This window comes from Panthera tigris, chromosome B1 (genome assembly GCF_018350195.1).
Source record: "Panthera tigris isolate Pti1 chromosome B1, P.tigris_Pti1_mat1.1, whole genome shotgun sequence".
Taxonomy (NCBI): domain Eukaryota; kingdom Metazoa; phylum Chordata; class Mammalia; order Carnivora; family Felidae; genus Panthera; species Panthera tigris.
Genome location: NC_056663.1, coordinates 72,614,420 through 72,633,295, shown reverse-complemented (window position 1 = coordinate 72,633,295; position 18,876 = coordinate 72,614,420). Strand labels below are relative to the sequence as shown.

The window sequence follows — 18,876 nt, the reverse complement described above, 5'->3', positions numbered from 1 at the left end:
TCCTTTCTCATTATACCGTTAATGGTGTAGCTGTTATGGTTAGGCTCTCTGGGTGCCACATATATGGTTTTCTTAAAAAGTTTTTAGAAAGCTATGAATATTTAAATTTTTAACTTCTAGCTAGTTAGTACATGTTGTTCCTTAGCAGTAAAAACAAATAATATTCCTTCCATTCTTGCTGGAAAATTTCTAGCTATTCCCTAGAAAAGGAATCAGAGATTCAGAATTGTTTTTTGCTTACACTGAAAGCATTCAACATATAAAGTATGTCAAAATCTATCGTGAGCACCCATTAAAAATCAATTGCATTAATCTAATACAAGGCATTTTGAGATTTTTTTTTTTGAGAGAGAGAGGGTGTGAAGGAGTGGCAGGAAGAGGGAGGAAGGGAGAAAGAGAGAGACAGAGAGAGAGACAGACAGAGAGAGGCAAGGCGCAAGCTCACCAGATGCGGGACTCGAACCCACGAACCATGAGATCATGACCTGAGCCAAAGTCAGAGGCTTAACTGACTGAGCCATCCAGGCACCAAGATTAGTTTTTAAAATGTAAATGACCAAATTAAACAAAATGAAGTATGGTCAATGTCTCATTAAATTATGGATAATTAATTAGACCTTGCCTAGGAACTTTCTTTCCCTATCCATATATTTATTCCAAGCAACACTATTATAGGTGTGTCTTATATAAACTTTCTAATTACAAGTTTAACCCTTTTGAATAATTTTTTAGGACTTTTTAACTCTGACAGTCTTATTCACAAAGGTTTGACCATATTATTATTCTGGATTATTTGTAGATATCTTGGTGTCTAGTGACTTCTGTCACTTAAGAAGTATTAATCAAAGATGGGAAAGTGTATGGGAAACATCAATTACAGCGTCACAGTAACACTAACTGAGAGGGTAGTGCGTGGCGGGCACTGTTCCAAGTGCTCTACTTGTATTTTTTTCTTTTTTAAAAGTTTATTTATTTATTCTGAGAGAGAGAGAGAGAGAGAGCGAGAGCAAGCACGAGTGAAGAAGCAGCAGAGAGAGAGAGGGAAAGAGAATCCCAAGCAGGCTCCACACCGAGCATGGAACTCGATCTAATGACCATGAAATCATGACCTGACCCGAAATCAAGAGTATGATGCTTAACCCATCGAGCCACCCAGGCGCCCCTACTTGTATTTTCATTTAGCCCTCACAACAACACTTTTAGGTAGATCTGTTAGTATTTCTATTTTATAAATGAGGAAACAGATGCAGAGAGGTTGAATAATTTGTCTCAGGTCAAACAGCTAATGAGGGGCAGGGCCAGATTTTGAACTCCCTGCAGTCCAGTTCTAGCTTCTGCACTTTTAACCTCTAGGAGCAAGAGTTTCATTTTAGTGTAGAATCAATGGAAAAGATCTAAAGCTTCTGTAACTGAATTATTAAAGCTTGAATGCCATAAAAAGATAATTTATTAAATTTTAAAAAAGAAAAATAATATTGTTCCTTATAATCCCAGATATGTTAAAATAGTATGGTTCAATTGTCTGTGTTACAATCTTTATTGACACTCTTCTCTATTTAGGAGTTTTCTCTTTTGTACAAAATAGAAAGCTCAACAAGATGTTGGCCAAATATTTTATTTTGACAAAATTTTTAGAGAATTCTTAGTTGCATAATTTTTGCAGTCTGTTATTCATTTCATTTTATGAAGCCCCACTCCACTCCCCAAATGCCAGGAACTCCTGTGTTTTATTTTGTAGGCTAGCATGTGGTAAGGTTGGGATTTAAACTTAGGGACTATTTAGAATTATATGGGAAATTTTAGGTGCCTGATAAAACCCAGAAGCAGGAAGCAGGTGTCAGAGTGTAGTTATTTCACTCTACCTAGGAATATGTGCTCTATGAGTGGCTAGGTGGTTTAACTGACATATATAATTCACTGAATTAGAATTAGTGAATGTAGAACTTAAAATGAAAGGTTATTGTGAAAGCCAACTTTAAAACATTTTTAATTAATTGATTCGTTTTTATTAATTTTTTTTGAGCATGGGCCACACACAATGTTATGTTAGTTTCAGGTGTGCAAATGGTGATTCACCTTCTCTATACATGATGCTATGCTTACCACAGCGTAGCTGCTATCTGAAAGCCAACTTTTAATCTGTTGTTTGGAAGGTGCTTTGTATTAAAGGCTGCTTGAAAACAGTACATGTGTGTATTTTTCATGATGTATCCATAAAGCTCAATTTAGTCACATAATTAAATTGTCAAACAGATTCATTAAGTTGGTTTTAGACAGAGAAATTGATAGTAAACATAATGGGAAAAGTAGAAGTTTACTTTAATTATTGGTCATTAAAATAATTATGTCTCGTATTTGTCCTTGAAGAAATGTTTCACATCTGATGCCATATTGTTTCATCATAGTAGCTCTGTGAAGTAGTTAGGAAGCTGATATGATCTTCATTTGACTAAAAAGGCAAATTAAGTTGTGGGGAAATGAACTGACTTAATGAAGGACAAGCAGGTCTTTAGAATAACAGGCAGAACTAGACCTTAGACTTCCACTCCTTTCTAGTGACCTTTCAGATGACCACACGTTTCAGAGAAGGTCATTGCTAAATCCTTAAAAGTCTCAAGTAAGACATTGTTTATTTATATATTTATGTATTATAACTCTGTTTCAAACTAGGATAACTGACTCATTCTATAATAAACTGTCCAATGGCTATAGATCATGTATGATGTAGATGTCCTTTAAGAGGAATTGAACTATAGCAATGATACACATATCATTTAAAATCATCTGTCATGTGAAGAAAGTAATAGGCCTCAATTAAATAAAAGAGATAGAAAATGGAAAAAATTAAAGGGGTTTTTCAAATAGAATTTTAGCGATTTTTTCAAGCTATCATTCCCATGTGTCAAGTTATATTCCTAAGATACAATTTATTATTAATAATTTATGGAGGACCAAGAGTGTTATCGTTTAATAAGGTGTTTATTTTTGTGGACAAGCATGGCATAATTGGGAAAACCTATAATAATAAACTCTTTATAGTGATCATGCAAATCAGAGATAATTATATGGTCCAGAAATATATCTTCTTTCATGGTATGCAAATATAGGCTTGTTTCATATTTTGCAGTAGACATCTGTTAATTTCTACTCTTTGTTAATAGGGTCCTGGAGAAGTAGTCCTTTGACTTTCAGGACATCATAAACAGAAGAAGGCATTAGAAATTTTTTCAAGAGAAATTGCACAAGCAGGGCCTGCCTGGAATGGGTAAATATGCATATTTTTACAGTTAAAATATGTACATATATTTTACAGGTATAGCTGTAAGAACCTCTTACTTTCTTATCACTGACATCAATTATAATATTCATTATTTGACCCTTCTGAACTTGGCAGTGTATGCCAATGGTCAAGCCATATTCATAGCCCTTTTGCCTTTGAATACCTTTAAACATTTGTTGCGTATATGCCCTTTCTCATAATACTTACTTAAAGTTTATCAAAAATTTTAAAACATCGTGATGTTAAGTATGGGCATATATTTGCCCATTATGTGTATGCCAAATGATGGATTTAGGTTATAGTCCCAAACAAAGCAACCTGGTAAAGCTCATTTTGGGTTTGCTCTGCCGAAGCAGCACACCCATCCTGTGTCCCATTTCCCCCACATCAGGATCCCATTTCCCCAGAAAACGGTCTCTTCTTTCTTAGTACCCTCTGAACAGGTCTCAGGGCGACCTGTGCCATGCTACCTCCAAGCATACAGGATTTCTTTCCTCCCTTGCTCTTGCTCTCCTCTCACAAGTGAAATAGACCTGCTGTGACCACAGGACCAGGCTTCTCAAGGCTTCAGTTTTGCTAATGCAATGAGCTCATTCATTCATTGGCACATTACATTTGAAACGCTTTGAATTCCTACATTTTGCATATGGAGAAATTGAGGCGCAGAGAGGTGAAGTGGGGAACATGAGAGAAAATAAGAACCTTCCTTTGGCTTCCAAGAAGAGAAGTAAAATATTCTAGAAATGTTAGTGTCATGGGGAAAAGTTCTGTTCTATTTCCACTTCTTTCCTCATTCTCTACCAATGTTTAAAAATGGAGGGGGAAATGAATTTTGACTAGGCAAGACTTACATTTTAAAATTAAAACAAAGCAAAAATCAGTAAGTGGGACTACATTAAACTAAAAAGCTTCTGCACAGGAAAGGAAATGATCAACAAAATGAGAAGGCAATCTATGGAATGGGGGAAGTTATTTGCAAGTCATATTCCTGATAAGGGGGTAATATTCAAAATATATAAGGAACTTGTACAACTCAATAAAAAAAAACAGTGCAATTAAAAAATGGGCAGAGGACTTGAATAGACATTTTCCAAAGATGACATATAAATGGCCAATAAATACATGAAAAGGTGCTCAATATCACTAACATGAGAGAAATACAAATCAAAACCACAATGAGGTATTATCCCACACCTGTTAGAATGGGTATTATCAAAAAGACAGGAGATAACAAATGATACAGAAAAAAAGGGAATCCTTGTGCACTGTTGCACGAGGGAATGTATATTGTTGCAGCCACTCTAGAAAACAGTACGGAGGTTCTTCAACAAATTAAAACCAGAACTACCATATGATCCAGCAATGCCACTTCTAGCTATATATTCCAAAATGAAATCCCTATCTCAAAGAGATATATGCACCCTCCCATGCTCATTGCAGCATTATTTACAATAGCCATGGCATGGAAACCATCTAAGTGTCCATCAACAGATGAATAGATGAAGAAAATGTGGTTGGTATATATACAGAATGGAGTATTATTCGGCCATAAAAAAGGAAATCCTGTCATTTGCAACATTGTGAATGGACCTTGAGGGCATTATTAGTGAAATAATTCAGATTGAGACAGACAAATACTAAATGGTTTCATTTATATGTGAAATCTAAAAACACTGAACTTCTAGAAACAGAGACTAAAATGAAGACTGTCAGGGGCTGAGGTGTGAGGGAAATGGGGAGATGTTGGCCAAAGGGCACAAACTTTCAGCTATGGTACGAGTAAGTTCCAGGGATCTAACATACAACATGGTGACTATAGTTAACAATACTGTATTGTATACTCCAAAATGGCTATGAGGGTAGAACCTTAAGATTCTCGCCACCGTAACAAAAACAAAATGGTAATTATGTGAAATGAAAGATGTGCTAACTAACCTTATTGTGGTAAGCGCTTCACAATATAGACATAAATCATCATATTATCCACCTTAAATTTATACAATGTTGTATGTCAGTTCCATTTCAATAAAGCTGGAAAAAATTAAAACAAGAAACACATTATGGAAATGGAGGCAACCAAAAACCATTTCGAAGTGGTATGAACTTTGGGAAGGAGTTTAGGAATTCTGGGGATTGCTCTTAAATGTCCTCATTCTACATCCTTTTTTTTTTTTTCTCTTCTAGTGGAAAGTAGGGCACACGATAGTCTGTTTTTCCGAGGCACAACATGGGGACAGGTCGACAAAATTTTACGTCACGCCTATTAAGAGTTTCCAGCTTTCCGCTTTCAGTATCTGTGCCTTCACTGCTCAAAGCCCATCTTCAGCAACCCAGTTCCACATCTGAGATTGCAGCACGCCATTTCAAGGTACCAAATTCTGTTTAGGTGAAGCTTCTTGGTCTCAAACAGAATTCTAGCTAGTTTAAGTGGAAAGAGATTTATTGAAGGATATTAGTGGCTCCCAGAATCTTGCGAGAGCCATAGAACCCAGTTTTGGGTCTCACTCAGTCAAAAACAAAACAAAACAATCAGGCAAAAAACAGTGGTTTCAAACGATGCATGAATGGGTAAAAAAGATATGATATATATATTATTATTAATATGTTCTATATTATTATATATTAATATATTATATTAATTAATTTATTTATATATTATGTATTAATATACAATACATTATATTCATTAATATATTAATACATTATATTATATTAATTAATATATTGCATATTATTAATTATACATATATATGTATATATATATATGTATATATAATGGAATAATAGCCATAAAAAAGAATGAAATCTTGCCATACATGACAACATGGGTGGGTGGGCCGTGAGGGTATTATGCTAAGTGAAATAAGCCAGACAAAGACAAATAGCATACGATTTCACTTATATGTGGGATCTAAAAACCAAACAAATGAAGAAACAAACAACAAAAGAGAGAAACAGACTTATAAATACAGAGAACAAACTGGTGGTTGTTGACAAAGGGGAAGGGGTGGGGGATGATAACGGGTGAGGGCGATGAAGAGTTACAAATATAGTTATAAAATAAATAAGTTACAGGAATGCAAAGTACAGCATAGGGAAGGTTGTAATACACTTATCATGGTGAGCATTTCATAATGTATCTGATTGTTGAATAACTGCTGTACCCTTGAAACTAATTTAATACGATATGTCAGCTACACTTCAACTAAAAAGAAAAAAGAAAAACAGTGGTTGTAGGGAGCCTGTAGGGCACCGGGCAGGTAGGACACTAAGTGGCAGTGAGCCTACTTCATTGTCTCAGAGGAACCGCTTGGCCACACCACTGTGCTCTCCGGAAGAGACAAGCTCCTGGCATGCAGCGGCCACCTGTCGTTGCTCATTTCTCATCCAAGTCCTGGCTAGATGCCTCTGCCTGCCAGGAACTCAGGCCACCTGCCTGCACCCAACTGCAAGAAGACTGGGGAATGTTGGTGTCAAAATGAGAGAGAACGAGCCAACCTGCAGAATCTGCCACAGTTTTCTGCGTCCTTACAAATTCATTGTGAGAATTCAGGCAAGGTATTTAACCTCTCTACTAATCCATCTTCCTAATACTTAACGTGAGGATTTTGGACGCCATGAATTCCAAGAATCCTTACAGTAATACAAATCTGTCCCTGAACTAGTTAGAACTCTGGCTTCTAGTGATAGAACCTTACATGAACTAGTCAAAGTCAGTCCATGATATTTGTTGACTCTTACAACCTAGATGTGAGAAGAGTAAGGGTGCAGTTAGCTTTAGGGGTGTCCAGCTCCTCTGGCCTCTCACTTGCTCCCCTTTCTGTGTCTTTATGTTATTCTATGAAGACCAGTTTCTTTGGGAAGCTGGAAAAGCAGCCAAGGCTTGTATCCAAACTATCCTGAAATCATAAAGGAAAAGAATTCTTCTCTCCCAGAATCAGTTTCTAAAGTTCCGAAGGCCTTTTTAATTAGCCACGCTTGGTTTGTATGCCGACTCCTGTGGCCAGAGGAGTGGAGTCTTTAACCAGAGAAGACACCTCACACAGGTATGGCCATCAGATAATTTGTTCTGAGGCAATCAGGCACCCAGTGTGACCAGGGCAGAGTCTAAGAGCTAGTGTGCCACAATTTGTGATGTGGGATTTATTCATTTGTTTTCATTTCAGATACTCCAAATGAAATAAAATTCAATTATTTTTGTGAATCTCCATGTTGTGTGGGGCTTGATAAGAGATATGAGCACCACATATGATTCAGAATCTGCATTCAGGGAACTTAAAATTTAATGGTAGAGATCAAAACAAATAGAGGCACATGAAGTCCTGACGGTAAAGAAACAATATAATGGCTTTAGGGAAAGATCTGAATCCTAAAGCAGATGAATATGGAACTTGAAGGTCATATGGAAAATAGTTTTGCCAGCCATTTTGACCCAAATCATATTCCCAAGCCAAATACAATTGGTATTTGTATATTAAGATCATCCGATCTTATGATCAAAACTTCATTGGTGAAAAAGAAATGTATAGTTTTTCTTGAACTTTTGGCCTTTATCTTTTTTTCTTGGATGTTGTCTATGTTGGTATATAGACAGCCTTTTCTTTTGGAAAGTCACAGAATTGTACCGAAATATATTTTGCCTTTAGCAATAAATGTGATAGTATGGTTCTTTGGTCTTGTGTTTTCTGAACATAGCTTGTATAAAAGAAAAAAAAAAAACAAACACCTATTTTGTCCCTAGACTCAAGGAATAGGTAGCTCTCTCTAAAATTTATCTGGACTGAATTTTGTATGTTAAATTGTATTATGTTGACAATTAGATTGTTGGAAAAGTGTGAAAAGTTGCAGTCAGTCTGTGTTTTGGTTCATCATACAAATGAACTTCTTGGTTTTATAATCTGAAGCACATGCATATTAAGTAGATAAAATTAATTGCAGTAAATCCTGGCAATAATCCGGATGTTTCAATAATGTCACATTGTTAATTCTGAGTTTACTTGTAACACTGTTGCATAAGGGTCTTACTTTTACATTTTTAGTTTGGTTGGCCCCTGCTTCTCTGATCATTAATTGCATTGATTAGATTTCATGTAATCAGATTGTATACTTCGATGTCATGTCAAACTTTTTTGAATGCATTTTGCACCCTTTTCACTATGGGCAATCTATATAGATTTAGGTAGTGGTTTATATATATTCTGTTTATTTCTTTCTTGGAATTTTTATTGTAATAGGCAATAACCAATTTGTATGCTTTAGTGATGACCGAGGATCCCTCCTTGCTTTTAGAGTGGATATATCCATCCCAATAATATTTTTAGCGATTACCAAAATCATTTTAATGACTGTTTACTCCAGCATTTATGTCCCTTTTTCATTGTAGGGTAAATGGTCCTTAAAACTAAATGGGAATCTTTAACATTCCAGGGATTTAACCCACAATTTTTGATGAACACCAGTGCTCTAAAAAGAATTGCTGTCTTGGTGTAAATAAAAATCAGAATCCTGGCATTACAATCTAATTGAGAAATCTGGAGAGACAAGTTATTAGAGATCAAATGTGCCCTCATGGAGCAAAAGAAAACAAAAACAATGGCAGTGAGGAGTTGGGGCACCTGGGTGGCTCATTCGGTCAAGCATCTCACTCTTGGCTTCAGCTCAGGTCATGATCTCAGGGTTCATGAGTCCGAGCCCTGAATCAGACTCCATGCTGACAATATAGAGTCTGCTTGGGATTCTCTCCCTCCCTCCCTCTTTGCCCCTCCCCTGCTCATGTGAGCTCTCTCTCTCTCTCTCTCTCTCTCTCTTTCTCAAAATAAATAAGCTTAAGAAAGAACAAAAACAATGATAGTGAGGGGTATAGGATGTTGTGGAAAAATACAGCAGGAGCACCCAACCCAGTCTAAGCATATCAGAGCAGTGGCAACTTAAACTGAGAATCAAAAGATTCCTAGGAGTGATACTTAGCCTTGTGAAAAAAATTCTAATCAGAGGAAACAGCATGCGTGAAAGTCCAGAGGTGAAAGAGAGGTTGGCAGTTCTGGAAAAACTAAAGTTCTCTTCAGCTGCAGCACAGACATGGGGTCAGCTCGGGGAAGAGGGGTTAGGAAACCGATGCCAGGAGAGGCCTAATGTGGGATAAGATTAGCAAGACTAAGCAGAATGGGCGGATCACAGACCTCTATGAGGCTGAATTCCCAGGACTTACTGTTTAACTAGATTTGAGAAACAAGGAGAGAAGGACGTGAAAGATCATTCTGGGTTGGACCCTGGGTGGATGGTGGTGCCACTCACAGAGGAGGACCCTGGGGCAAGAAGCAGGTTTGGGGGAGTCTGTGGGACTTTTCAAGACATCTAGGCTGCCAAGAAGATACCAAGGAGGCATCAGTGTGTGTGTGTGTGTGTGTGTGTGTGTGTGTGTGTATATATTTCATATCAATGTGCAGGGGATTTGCAAATGACTATCCTTTAAGATAAGCTTACAGAGATCTCCCAGAAGAGGCAATAAAAACTAGAACAGAATGCTTTTAAAAATTCAAGGAAAGAAAGTATTTCCAAAAGGATTGAATGGTCATGGTGTCAAATGCTATACGGAGGTCAAGTAAGATAAAAACTGAAAAATTCCCATTGGATTTTGCAATGAGGGTGCTGTTGGTGACCTTGGCACAAACACAGTCAAGCCGGGGACGAAGCCAGATGCCCCGAGTTGAGGAATGAATAGGAAAGAAGGAAGTGGGAGATAGTGAGTGTAGACAGCTCTTTTAAGAAGAATGTTAGTGAAAGGGAGGGTAAAGATAAGGCAGTCACTAGAGGAAGATGGGAGGCTGGGGGACACTTTAATTTTTCATTTAATATGGAGAGACTTGAGCGTGTTAGACACTGACGATGTAGAACAATTAGTGGAGAGAGAAACGTTGAAGGTACTGAAGGGGGGTGCAATCAATAGAGAGAGGTCTCTGGGAAGGTGGAAGAAGAAGATGGGATGCACAGTACTGGATAAGGGGTCTCTTTTTAAAAGAGGTGGGCTCATTGTCAGGAATGCTTTCCATTCAGGCAACAGAACCTCAGCTGCTGATAGTGCCTCACTCAAGCAGAGGTTTATGTTTTCTCACGTGAGAATCGGTTTGAGGTGCACAACACAGGCATGGCTTCTGTGTCAATGGTGTCAGCACTGAGGGCTTGACATCACCTTATTCATCTTGGCCTTTTCCTCTAGGGCTGTGATCAAGGCCAGACAAGAGTGGGCAGAGGCGATGTTGGCTGCACCTGGTCCTTTAGTCAGGAAGTGTTGCCAGAAGTTTCTGGGAGTCTTCTGCTTATGTCTGATTGGCCAGCACTGTGGGGGAGGCTGATAAAATTTTCTTATCCTCCTGGTTGGAGAAGTCAAGGGACGCAGGACTTGGGAGTGGCAGTTGGACCAGCCAAGTGGCAGTGTCTACCACAGAGCAAGTGCAGATTTTGTTGTTGGGTAGCGTGCAGGTGAAGGGCTTCCTATCTGAATTTCTGTTTTCTTTGAAGTTGGAAATAAATCCATCTGCTAGGAGAGTAATAGAACAGGTGAAGGTGGTGAAAATCGGAAATGCCCCTTTGGACAAGTGGAGAAACTGGGGACTGATGAAAGTCAGTGATTGATTTCAGAGCAACACCGAGATTCGATTCAGATTAGAGACCATGGATTCGTGGGACACAAGACTAGAGGAAGGTGTGGCTGCTCAAGAACTATTCAGTGTGTGACCACGGGGCAATGGAAATGTTATGTGTCACTGTTTAGTACACTTTTGATGCATATAAAATGATTGTACCGTTTAATCATTTTTACTTTGAGGGGCTTTTCAAATGTTTATTTTTGAGACGGTGGGGAGGGACAAAGAGAGAGGGAGATAGAGAATCCAAGAAGGCTCTGCCCTGTCACCACAGAGCCCGATGTGGGGCTCGAACTCATGAACCATGAGATCGTGACCAGAGCTAAAGCCGGACGCTTAACCGACTGAGACATCCAGGTGCTCTGAGTTGTTTATATGAAATTCGTATAGTTTTCTTTTTAAAAATTCTTTATTCATTCTGTAAAAGCCATCACTTAACATGTTTTAGGTATGTCTCATATATTTCTGTGGAATATTTTTCCATAGCTTTTCATTTTGAAAATTTTTGAATCTATAGAAAAATTGAAAGAGTTGTAAAATGAACATCCTTATGCCATTCACGGACACTCACTAATTAACATTTTCCCACGTTTTCGGTCTTTTTCTTTTTTTCTGTTTCTCTTTGTCTCTTTCTCTCTCTCTACACAAACACACACACTTTTTTTCCCTGAGCCCCTTTGAAACTTTGAGTTGTAGACAATAAGACACTTCAGCTCTAAATACTTCAGCATGTATCTCCTGGTAATTGGGACATTCTCCTACGTAACCACAACAGCATAATTTTTTGCCTCTTGGAGAATTGTTAATATCATCAACTAGTCTTCAGTATGTTTTTATTTCCCACTTGTCCCCCAAAATGCCTTTCCACCCAGTCTGAAAACTATATATTTATTTTTAATTAATTTAAGAGATTCTGAAGTGCCCTTTAGCAGTAGGCTTAATGTTGAAATTTTGTTGCCATTTGAAAGAGGCCAACTTAGGGGACTTAGGGCACAAAAACATTAAGGAGCCCATACTCAAAATGATCTTTAATCTCAGTTTTAAATACTATTGAAAGCTATATTTATATTTCCAGCCACAACTCCTTTTTCAGCTAGTAAATTCCTGTGTTCACCTGCCTACTCAACATTTCCTCTTGGATGCCCCATTAGTACCTCAGACCTGCCTTGTTAAAAACCAGGTTCCTGAATCTCACACACTCCCCAAACCTGTGCCTCTTAATAGTCTCCTCCCCTCAGTTGGGCAAATCTATTTTTCTAGTTGCTAAGGCCAAAACCCTTAGAGTCAGCCCTGACTCCTCTCTTTCATAAGCCACATCTGACCTAGAGACAATTTCACTGACTCCAAATTCAATTCAAAATTGAAGGAAAGACATCGCTGACGATGTTTTATAATGGAATCCTATCCATTATGAATTTTTTTTGTGTGAACCTAAAAAATGATTTGTCATCTTGGTATATTAGTATTTTTATTGAAAATACAGCAGGAAGCATTAATGGCGACTGTTGATATTCCCAACATTCTGTGCTTTCCCCGATTGTAGCCTATTCAAGCCAGAGCAAAAAAGAGATAATTAGATTATGTTACTCTGTGATCTTTTCCAATTCTAATATTCTGTGATTAAATCGTGCCAATGAGTAAAGTGCTTTTAGAGAAATCAGATTATTCACATTTAGGAAAAAGTAAGTGGTGCTTTTTGTTTGCTACTACTAGTTTCCTTCTTAACGAAAGTGCATGTAGGAAGTATTAATCCTCTTTAAGCCTCCGAAAGAGCCCTATCAGTGCTACTTCCAGGTCTGACCACAGTTTACCATGTCCGGTGCTAAACTCCAACCTAAATCACTGTCCTCTCTGCCTTACATCATTGCAAAAGCCTTCTAACTTCCCAGAGTCACAGTTCTTTGCAATGCTCTGCATCTTGTCTCCACGTAGCAACCAGTGTGATCTTGCCATGGCGGTTTCCCACTGCCATTAGACCAGAATAGAAGCTCCTTCCATGGCCACAGAGCCTCACCTGTGGCACCCGTCCATCCCACTGACCTCACCTTCTACCTCTCAGCCCTCATTCACGGCTTTTTTTCTGCTCCTTGAGCTTGACAAGCCCAGACCTCTCGTTTATACTGCTCTATCTTGACGTCTTTCCTGGAAAGCTCTATCCTGACATCTTCTGATAAGTTAGGTATCAGCTCAGATGGGACCTTCCCAGAGAGGTCTGTCTTTATCACCACAAATGAAATAGCACCTGCCCTAGTTGTTCTCCAGTCTGTTACTCTACTTCTTTGTATCATTAAAACTTACCACTATGGGGTGCCTGGGTGGCTCAGTTGATTAAGCGTTTGACTTCAGCTGACGTCATGATCTCACGGTTCATGAGTTTGAGCCCTGTGGCGGGCTCTGTGCTGACAGCTCAGAGCCTGGAACCTGTTACGGATTCTGTGTCTCCCTCTCTTTCTGCCCTCTCCTGCTCATGCTCTGTCTGTCTCTCAAAAATAAATAAACATTAAAAAAAATAAAAAACAAACAAACTTATCACTACCTGCAATTATACTATTTATTTATCATGCCTGTACTGACTCTCTCATGTAAAATTAAGCTCTGAGGTCTGGTTATTGTTACCATTCAGACCAACTTGCCGGCACTAAGAGTAGCCTAGCTCATGTAACTGGCACAGTATCTTTAAGTGCAATAAATGGATGAATGAATTAGGTGAAAATGACAACAAAAACAAAAATTACAAGACTGTATCACTCCAAAGGGCTAAACTTCACTTACAGGGAACCCAGTGGATATCTTCAAATCCTTTTCCTCATTTGTCATGAGTTGAATGTATAATTCTAAGCACTTATTCTTCAATATGTCGGTTAACTCTTGGAATAAAATAGTTCCATACAATTCCTTATCCTGATGCACATTAGCAAAAATTTTATAAGGTGAGAGTAAAAAGTCTAGAAAAAGCCTGAAAATAGATAATGGCCAAATATATATACATATATGTGTGTGTGTGTGTGTGTGTGTGCGTGTGTATACACACATACACATATATATACACATATATATGTATATATGTACATATATGTATATATGTACATATATGTATATATATGTGTATATATATGTATGTATATATACACACACATATATATACACATACACATATATATGTATATATGTATATATGTACATATATGTGTGTATATATATGTGTATATATATGTGTATGTGTATATATATACACATATATATATACACATACACATATATATGTGTGTGTGTATATAAATACACACACACACACACACACACACACATATATATATATATATATATAGTTTTTGGGTTAAACAATAAACTGAGAGAATAAGCTTTAGAAATAAATGATCTGGGGCGTCTGGGTGGCTCAGTCGGTTAGGCGGCCAACTTCGGCTCAGGTCATGATCTCGCGGTCCGTGAGTTCGAGCCCCGCATCGGGCTCTGTGCTGTCAGCTCAGAGCATGGGGCCTGTTTCAGATTCTGTGTCTCCCTCTCTCTGACCCTCCCCCGTTCATGCTCTGTCTCTCTCTGTCTCAAAAATAAATAAACGTTAAAAAAATTTTCTTTAAAAATAATGGCAAACTTGTATAGGCCATACTGATTGCCTATATTTTTGGTTGTTGATACTACTTTAAATATTAATTTGACACTTTCACATTTCTTCATTTCTATATGTTTTATTTGTGAACAATCATAAAATCCCATGTGACTCAGATAACGGGAATATGCAATAAGGACTTGCTGTTGGGGGCTTTAGCAGAGTTTGATAACAATAAAGTATTTCACTAATAGGAAAAGAATAAGACAAACCCTCTGTTGACCTTTGTTTCACATTAAAATGACCGGAGTTTGACACCAAAATGACAGCTGGTTAAAACAGCTTGAGATTTCAAAGTGCTTGAGTATATATAAATATTATGACTGATCTCATAAGTGTGTTGGAAAACACTTTAAGAAAGGTCCTTGGCTTAACAGTTTGCTACAGTCTCCTCTGTTGGTCAGAGGGAAATATCACACACACACAGCCCACCAAAGAAAGTTTTATGAACTTCTAGATTTAAAGAAATAGAATAATTAAAAACGCGTAGTTGAAGTCAACAGAACCAAGGCTGGAGATTAATACTTCGAATGTAAGTTACTAGTTTGTACACAAACCTAGGATTCATATTCCTGAAGTTTGGTAATAGGACAGATACTGCTCCAGATTAACTTTCTGTGATGAGATGCCGACAGCAGTAGTATGTGGAAAATTCATCACTAAGATTTATTTCTGTCACTTCCTCTTCTACGGTAGAACATGTTAGGACAAGGAGAACTCGCAGGGATGAAAAGATGTCATGGACAGACCATTCCTGCTCACAGGTCTCACAGCATTCCAAAAGGCACATCTACTGGCAACTCCTTAAAATTGTCTCAACTTTATTTTTAAAAATCTTGAGCAAGCCACTGTTTATTCTAAACCTTATAGCGACTTGGATTCTGTGCAGTTTTCCGTGGGCAAGAAACATTTGGGATGACAGGAAAGAATAGGAAGCAAGAGTGATAAACAAAAGTCAGAATGATATAGTTTGTTAGTGGACAGAATAGATTAAGATTATCAGTAGTGCAGAGTTCAAGCAGAAGCTTTCCCATGAGGTTTGTAACATTTCTAAAAGGCATTAGCGTCAATTAGTGAAAAATTAATTCAAGACAGTGGAGGCTGACCAGAGCCATGTAATCAGGGTGGGGGTGCAAGTTTGAAGCACAGAGAAGTGTCTATGCAGATCTCCAGCAGGTGGGTGAGGGAAAGAAGAGGCAGAAGGCATGGTTGCCATAGGTTGAGGTGAATAATTTCATTTCCGTGTTTAATTTTTAAGGGGCGTCTGAGTGGCTTAGTTAAGCGGCTGACTTCAGCTCAGGTCATGATCTCAGGTTTTGTCGGTTCAAGCCCTGTGTCGGGCTCTGTGCTGACAGCTTAGAGCCTAGAGCCTGCTTGGGATTCTGTGCCTCCCTCTCTCTCTGCCCCACCCGTGCTCTCTCTCTCTCTCTCTCTTTCTCAAAAATACATAAACTTTAAAAAGATAGTACATGCACATGGTACAGAATTCAAACAATGCAACAGAGAATTGATTGAAAATTAAGTCAGCTTCCTACCTCAATTCCCAGGTCCTCAAACCCCAGGTCCCCGCCAGAAGGTCAACACTTTCTTGTAAATTCTTCCATTCTCTATGCACAGACAAGCATTTAAATATATATATATATAAATATATATATTTATATATATATACACACACACACACATATATATACATATATATGTATATATTCATTCATTCATTCATATATTCATTCTATATGTATATATATATGTGTGTGTGTGTATATATATGTGTATATATATATGTATATATATATATACACAATTCCTTTTTTAAAAAATGCCAACAATAGTATTACTTACAGCACCTCCATTTTTCACACAAGTCAAATTATTCTAAACCTTGCTTTTTTAACCTAATTCCTCCTAATTTCCTCAGTTCCTTTTAACAGCCGCATTATATTCTGTCCTATGGGTGTGACAGTCTCCTATGATGTACATCTGTTTCCAGTCCTTTGGTCCCACAAACAGTGCTTCAGTCACTGCCTCATACATATGAAGTCATCTCTTTTCTATATTTCCACTGAAAGATATTAGAATGGGGCTGGAAAAATCAGAAAATAAAGTTGTCCTAATTAGATTGAGATATTGAGGACAGGCTGATTTATTCTGGGACAGAGAGAAATTACCACGAGGTGGTACTGATAAGAGAGTAAAAGTTAACTTAGATTAATTGATCTTCATTGCCCATAAACTGATTTGAGGTGAATAGCAAATCTTTTTGGTACATTAGTGTTACTCTTCGTCACAAAATGCAAAGTTCAAGGTTGGAGTAAGTACTCAGTGAAAGTGAGTAAAGAGCAAATATAATGATGACCCATGTAAGACCTGCTATTCTTTTAAGGAAAAACAAGCTATTGTTGAGCAGATATTTTCCCCCAGCTTCAACCAGTGATTTCAAAAACTATTGGGGCACCTGGGTGGCTCAGTTGGTTAAGAGTCTGACTTCAGCTCAGGTCATGATCTCACACTTCGTGAGACAGCTCAGAGCCTGGAGCCTGCTTCGGATTCTGTGTCTCCCTCTCTCTCTGTCCCTCCCCCACTCATGCTCCCTCTCTCTCTCTCTGTCTCTCTCAAAAATAAATAAACATTAAAAAAATTTTTTTTTAACTTTTAAGAAAATTAAAAAATAACATTAACATATAAACATAAAAATAACAATAAGCATGTTGAAATTTGAAACCTCACTACAGAACAAAGAAATGAAAATGAAAAGGACATCCTTTCTGTTCAATCCAGAAAAAATTATTTTTTAATTACAATGCACAGTGATAGTGGTTAAATAATTAAAGATCCCTCTGCATGGGAGACCATCTTCTTACAGTTTAAAATATATTTGTAATTTTAAAAATACATAAAATATTACAAAAATAATTTTGAAATAAAATATTTTGAAGAATACTGATATATAAATTTCACATTGTAATGTTTAAAGTCTATGCCTAGAATTATATATATAAGTAAATCTATGATACAGACTCATGTATGTCAGAGAGGGAACACCAAAAAGAGATAACAGTAATGAACTCTGAATAATGGGACTGTGGGTTTTTGTTTACACTTTTTTGCATTTTCTAAATGTGCTACTGCAAGTCCTTGTATTTTAAACAAACATTTACTTTTTTAAAAGATTAAAAAGTGTGGAAATGGAGACATAGCTTATTTTTAATAAGAGCTTTTCAAATCATGTATATTCCTTTTCCCAAAAGATGTATCCTTCCCGTGCTTAGATTTATGGAACAGTTATGGAAATACTTGAATCAGGTCTTAAGGAACTCACATTATAGATTTTATGTTTCGGTCAAGCAGTGTCACGTCGAGATTCAGTGTGAGTGATCTTAAACCCTTCCCCCACTTCATGGAGGGAAAGCCTAATACAGGGGAGGACTGCCCTCTCCAGCCTAGACCTGCCCTTTGAGCTTCAGCCTTGTTTCATCCAAATGCCTCCAGGCACTCTGCTGGCACAACCTCACATTCTTAAAATGTTCCTTCTTAACATGACTTCCTGGGCTTCCCCCAGTCTCCTGTCGCTTCCCAAACTCCTCCTTCCATGTCATTGAAAACCCAGAGAGTCACCCTTGACACTTCCCTCCCTCTCCTTCTCCACATCCGGTCCGTGGCCAGATCCCATAAACTACCTGCACTGTATGCTGTGCCTCTGCCCCCTATTGCCGCCTCTACTGTCACCTCCCCTCCCCCACCCCCAGCCACCTTTCTCAGGGCTTGCCGGAGCAGCTGTCATTCTCGCCCCCTTCCAGTCGTTCTCCACGTGCAAGGTAAATGATCTCTTCTCACCGCAAGACCAATGCAAACTACAAATTTATCTGATTGGCAATTTCAAAAATGTTGATAACACATTGTGTTAGCAAGGAATAAAGCATAATAGGCACTTGAACATTGCTGGTGGGAGTATAAATTAATTCACTCACTTCAGGCCGCAATTTGGCAATACCTATCAAAATTAGTATCTTATAGAACCTTTATGACCTGCCTGTTTACTTCTGGGAATTTATCCTTCAGGTGTCTTACAGAAGAGCAAAATGATATATGCCTGTGCATATTCATTGTGACGTACATATATGTGTGTGTGTGTATGTGTGTGTGTAGCCTAAATGTCCATCAATGGAGAACTGATATAAAATTAGGAATTGTAGGGGCGCCTGGGTGGCGCAGTCGGTTAAGCATCCGACTTCAGCCAGGTCACGATCTCGCGGTCCGTGAGTTCGAGCCCCGCGTCAGGCTCTGGGCTGATGGCTCGGAGCCTGGAGCCTGTTTCCGATTCTGTG

General features: G+C 38.0%; 1 long non-coding RNA gene across 8 annotated transcripts in view; it reads left to right on the top strand.

Annotated features, from left to right (window-relative positions):
* Nucleotides 1-18,876, top strand: part of LOC122237937 — a 108,953-nt gene that overhangs the window by 35,174 nt on the left and 54,903 nt on the right. For all 8 annotated transcript variants that reach the window (XR_006216723.1, XR_006216726.1, XR_006216728.1 and 5 more), the window contains 2 exons: nt 3,162-3,265; nt 5,465-5,648. This is a non-coding gene — a long non-coding RNA (uncharacterized LOC122237937). The remainder of the gene's footprint in view (nt 1-3,161; nt 3,266-5,464; nt 5,649-18,876) is intronic.